Consider the following 6,092-nt stretch of genomic DNA (forward strand, 5'->3'; position numbering starts at 1 on the left):
TACACACTTCACAGCACTCACCATAGCACATACCCTCCCCAATGTCCATAACCGCACCCCCCTCCTCCCAACCCCCCTCCCCCCAGCAACCCTCAGTTTGTTTTGTGAGATTACGAGTCACTTATGGTTTGTCTCCCTCCCAATCCCATCTTGTTTCATTTATTCTTCTCCTACCCCCTTAACCCCCCATGTTGCATCTCCACTCTAGGAGTCGATTCTTAATACGCATCTTAGAAGAGTCTTACCACCAAACAAGCTTGGGGAAAATGTCAGTCGGTGCTTATATAGGGAGTGTTGATTGAATTTTTTACCTGGGAAATGCCCAATTAAATCACAAACTTTCTATCTACTGGGGCTTCTACTCCAACCCTATCCTTTGAAATGAGGGCGCGTATAGAGGTGGGAAAGATCCAGGGCTGGAAGGCCAACTTTTGGGCAGAATTTCTCAGACAAGGATGAATCAAGGAGGGAATGTATACCTGAGAGTCTTGTGCAAACCCAGCCACCCTGAGGCAAATTTTCTAAAGAATCTAGTCTCAAAAATTAATTGCTCCGGCACTCGTGTACTTTGTTCTTTTTTTAGATGCTAGTGATCAGTTCATTTTTAAAAAATGCCAAATGGGGGACGCCTGGGTGGCTCAGTTGGTTAAGCAGCTGCCTTCGGCTCAGGTCATGATCCCGGCATCCTGGGATCGAGTCCCACATCAGGCTCCTTGCTCGTCAGGGAGCCTGCTTCTCCCTCTGCCTCTGCCTGCCATTCTGTCTGCCTGTGCTCGCTCTCTCTCCCTCTCTCTCTCTGGCAAATAAATAAATAAAATCTTTAAAAATAAATAAATAAAATAAAATGCCAAATGGATGGCTAATGGAGGGATTTTTCCATATAGAAATTAAGAGAGTCTGGGGAATGAGAGCAACCCTCAAAGTCATGGCAGTGGATGAGAATTTGGTTCCTGAGGATCTCAGGAAAATTGGGAGAAACTGGGTAGAGGGGAGAACAAAGCAGAATTGAGACTAGCTGTACTTTCTGAGGAATAGTTCCTGACCTTTCCTTTAGTCATAGTTCCTGCAGGCAAACTTCTGAATGCCTCGATTTTTTTTTCCTCTCTGGGATTTTCTGGTTCCACCTGAGTAAAACAGGGTTTCCAGAGCACTGTCCCTTGGGATAGCGGGAGCGTGGGTGGGAGAGGGTGGGAGCGTGGGAACTATATTCAGCAACAATGGGCCCAGCAACTTGTGGGATGACCATGATGTTTGCATTTTTAGTCAAGAAGGAAGCAACAGTGACATGTGACATGAGCAGACCCTCTGCTCCATGGCATACTAACCTAAGATTTGTTCAGTCTATCCTGGCAGTCAGCTCATTCTATTTGTAAAGAAAATTCTAGGGGGACCTGGGTAGCTCAGTTGGTTAAGCGTCTGCCTTAACAACAACAACAAAAAATAGTGTCTGTCTGTCTCCATTCAGGTCATGATCCCAGGGTCCTAGGATCGAGCCCTGTATCAGTCTCCCTGACAGAATAAATAAATAATAAATAAATAAATAAATAAATAAATAGATAAATAAAATATTTTTAAAAATTCCACCCAAAGTTCAAAAATAAAATAATTAAGCTCAACTCAAGGTGTTAATGTCATTCAATCAACCAAAAATTACTTTTAAATACCTAAGGTGGACATAGTGCTGGGCTGGGCCCTGAGGGTACACAGAAGAACATATGTGATCTATACTCTGAAGAAGTTTAAAATCTGGTAAGGAAGACAAAGTCAGTGTACATGAAACAATTAAAATGCCATTAAGCAAGATGGGTACTATTTAAAAAAAAGAAAAAAGAAAAGAACAGCGTTGGCAAGCTGTGGAGAAACTGGAACCCTTTGGCCCTGTTGGTAAGATTGTAAAATGGCACAGCCACTATGGAAAAAAGCATGGAAGTTCCTAAAAAAATTAAACACGGAATTGTCATATGATCCAGCAATCCCAACTCTGGGTATATATCCAAAAGAATTGAAAGCAGGCTCTCAAAGAGATATTTGCACACTGATGTCACTGCAGAATGGTTCACAATAGCCAACAGGGAGAAGCAAGCCAAGTGGCCATGGACAGATGAATGGATACAAAAAATGTGGTCTATACACAAAATGGAATATTATTCAGTCTTGAAAAGGAAGGCATTCTTGTCACATGCTACAACATAGATGAATCTTGAGAACATTATACTAAGTGAAATAAGCCAGTTTAAAAAAAAAAAAGCAAATACTACATGATTCTACATATCTTTAGATATAGAGATTTCCAAAGTAGTCAAATTCATAAAAACAGATAGTGATAGTTACCAGCAGTTAGGAGAAATGGGAAGTTGATGTTTAATGGGTAAGATGACGTTCTGGAAATCAGTTGCACAACAAGGGGAATATACTTAACACTACTGAACTGTACATTTAAAAACTGTTAAGATGGTAAGTTGTATGTGTGTTTTTACCATAATTTAAAAAAAAATTACAGGGCACCTGGTTGGCTCAGTCAGTTAAGCATCTGCTTCGCCTCAGGTCATGGTCCCAGGGTCCTGGGATGGAGCCCTGTGTCAGGCTCCCTGCTCAACAAGGAGTTTGCTTGTCTCTCTGCCCCTCCCCACTGCCTGTGCTCAGGCTCTCTCTCTCTCTCTCTGTCTCGCAAAAATTAAATAAATACAATCTTTTAAAAATTAAAAATAAATTTAAAATAAATAAAAATAAAATAAAATAAGTTACATTAAACACTCTGACCACTGAGCAAAATTGCAGTAAAGACAGAACAGACACACTGAAGTTAGAGACTTCCTAGACCTGACCAGATCATAAAGGATGTGTCATGTTGGATTGGTAAAGCACATGGGGAAAAAGAAGTTCCAAATAAGAGCCCTGGAAGATGAGAGAAGCTGCAACTTTGTATATATTCTGGATAGTAAATAACTGTGGGTGTGGGTGTGTATGTGTGTACACATGTATACAAGTAGTGAGAAATCTGGCACAATTAGGAAGAGTTTACACTGAAGATCAGTGAGAACAAAGTAGAGCTAGGAAAGTTGAGGTCTGATGGTAAAAGTTCTTAAAAGCCAGGGGGACGTCTGTACCTGATACCATAGACTCTAGAAAGGCACTATAGTTCTTTTCTTTTCTTTTCTTTTCTTTTTTTCTCTCTTTTTTCTTTCCTTTACTTTTTTTTTTTTTTTTTTGAAAAAGAAAGAGAGAGAAAGTGTGTGTGAGGTGGGGAGGGGCAGAGGGAGAGAATCCCAAGCAGACTCCACACCAACCAGGGCTCGATCTCATGACCCTGAGAGTTGGACCCTTAACCAACTGAGCCACCTAGGCTCCCCACGGCACTATGGGTTCTCAAACAAGGATGTGTATAAGGTTTCTAGCAAAGCTGAAAATCCCTACCAGTCTCAACTGAAATAAGTGAAGCAAAAAACAGCGACTTGTCTGGGCTTAGGCTGGAGGGAATGGGAGAATGAAAACTCCCCCAGGGCTGGGTGCCGGAGCTTGATGGAGAATTGAAATGAAAGGACAGCAGAAGGGAAGTGAGAATGAAGGGGAAGAGAGGAGAGCTAAGCTGCCTCCTCATTCTTGGTCTTCAGGAGCTTTGCTTTTCCAAACTTGCAAGATCATGTGTTTTGATTTAGAAAGAGCCTTAGAAATTTCCTTTCAACAGCTGCACCATGAAATCCATATTTGAAAATCAACACAATAGTCTCATGGGTTAGAGTGGGAAGAATGAAGGTAGAGAGTCCCACAGCCCAATCCCAGTGGCACCTGTTAAGTACAAAGGCCCTATCTTGGAGCACAAGCTGAGAGCTTTATCGTGAGGAAGAGGGTGACTGCTCGTGGTGAGGGCTGTGGTTTTAGAGTCAGAGAATGGAACCCCACTCCCAGCTTGGTTGCTGACTCCATCTCTGCACTGGGGTGAATCACTTCCCTCCGTAGGTCTCTATTTTTTTCCACCTGCTTTCACAGAAAACAGAAAAGATCAAAAGAAAAAGAAATGTACATAGGCACCAAATTTGAGCAAAGAGGTAAGGCCTGGGCTGTAACAAAGCTTAGAATGTGCACCCACGTGGGGACCAGGTCTGACGTGCTCTGCTCTTGACATCAGAAGTCCACGGAGAGGACGTAAGTATTAAACAATATAAACAAATGTTGCCCCAGAGAGTCTGGGTTCTGGGAATACAAACTGGGAATCCCAACCAAAATTCCAGGTCTCCAAGTTCCCCTCAAGGAGTCATAAGGCTTATGCAGGAGGTGAATCACCACACCCAGGATCTGTCTTGGAGACCTAAACCACCGAATCTGAGCCCCAGCAAAGGAAAGGGCTCGATTCAAATAGCTTGAGGGTTGTAACTAGAACATAAGTGGTTCCCTTGGGTCCTAATGAGACCAAGAAACAATTTTGCCCAAGGATCTGGATGCTGTTTTGGTTCTGAGGTCAGTAGCAGGTCAAAGCCATAAAGCTGGTCCCCGTGGAGTCCTATGGTCTCTGGTCTGGAAGACTACATGAATTAAAGAGCTCAGAACACCGTGGGCCTAAAGATACTGAGTTTGTATTCCTCCCAAAGCCGATATTACTTCTCAGTCCAATTCTCCATAAGCAAAAGGCAGAGAGATGGGCAGCAGCTTGTTACAGTTTAGAAGAAAGACCAGAGGGCACATGGAGAAAAACGTGTGTTGGCCGCTTTTCAGCGATGGTGGTTTCTCTACCACAGGGAAATGCTAATCCTCACGGCCAGGAGAAGTTGAAGAGCCCAGGGGGAGGAGTGGACCCTCGGAATCTGGAATGCTAGAAACACTGTGTGCAAAAGGGATTTCACATACCACTTTGAAACCATTAGGATGGCTGTTATCAAAAAAAAGTGGAAAATAACAAGTGTTGGCAAGGATGTAGAGAAATTACAACCCTTGTGCATTGCTGGTAGGAATGTAAAATGGTGCAGCCACTATGAAAAAGTTTGGCAGGTCCTCAAAAAGTTAAACATAGAATTACCATATGATTGGGCAATTCCACTCCCAGGTATATCTCCAAAAGAACTGAAAACGGGGCCTCTAAAAGATACTGCACACCATATTCACAGCAGCATTATTCACCATAGGTGAAGCCAAAAGGTGAAACAATCCAACTGTCCACTGACAGATGAATGGGTAAACACAATGTGGCCTATACAGACAAGGGAGTATTATTCAGCCTTAAAAAGGAATGAAATTCTGATATACGCTACAACATGAATGAACCTTGAAAACGTTATGTTTAGTGAAATAAGCCAGACACAGAGACCACATATCATATGATTCCACTTCTGGGAGGTGCTTAAAATAAAAAAATTCATATAGACAGAAAGTAGAATAGAAGTTACCAAGGTAGGGGCACCTGGGTGGCTCAGTGGGCTGAGGCCTCTGTCTTTGGCTCAGGTCATGATCCCAGGGTCCTGGGATCGAGCCCTGCATCAGGCTCTCTGCTCAGCGGGGAGCCTGATTCCTCATCTTTCTCTGCCTGTCTCTCTGCCTACTTGTGATCTCTGTCTGTCAAATAAACAAATAAAATCTTAAAAAAAAAAAAAAAAAAAAGAGGAAGAAGTTACCAGGGTTGAGGGGAGAGGGGTTGGAGAGTTATTGTTTAATGGGTACAGAGTTTCTACTTGGAAGGTTGAAAAGTTCTGAAAATGAGTAGCAATGATGGTTGTACAACAAAACGAATGTACTTGATGCTACCAAATTGAACACTTAACAGTGGTTAAAAAGGTAAGTATTATGTCTATTTCACTATAATAAAAATTAAGTGATTAATATTTTTAAATGGTTAAAATGGTCAATTTTATGTTATGTATATTTTACTAAAAAATGATTGCCAGAAAAGAGAGGGTACACAGGAATCTACCAGGCACTGAGAATAAGATTCAGAGAAACAGGGCATGGGAAGATGGTCACAATGATGTTCAGAGTCAGGAGCTGAGATGGGGATAAGGACTGGGATGGAAACAAAGAGCCTGTCCATGAAGGAGAAGGATAGAATGGGAGAGTCAGAGATGAAAGACAGAGAAGTTGACCAAAATGGAGCCCTGTTAGGGAAT

The sequence above is a fragment of the Lontra canadensis genome, unplaced genomic scaffold (assembly GCF_010015895.1).
Source record: "Lontra canadensis isolate GAN:19392208 unplaced genomic scaffold, GSC_riverotter_1.0 scaffold3, whole genome shotgun sequence".
Taxonomy (NCBI): Eukaryota; Metazoa; Chordata; class Mammalia; order Carnivora; family Mustelidae; genus Lontra; species Lontra canadensis.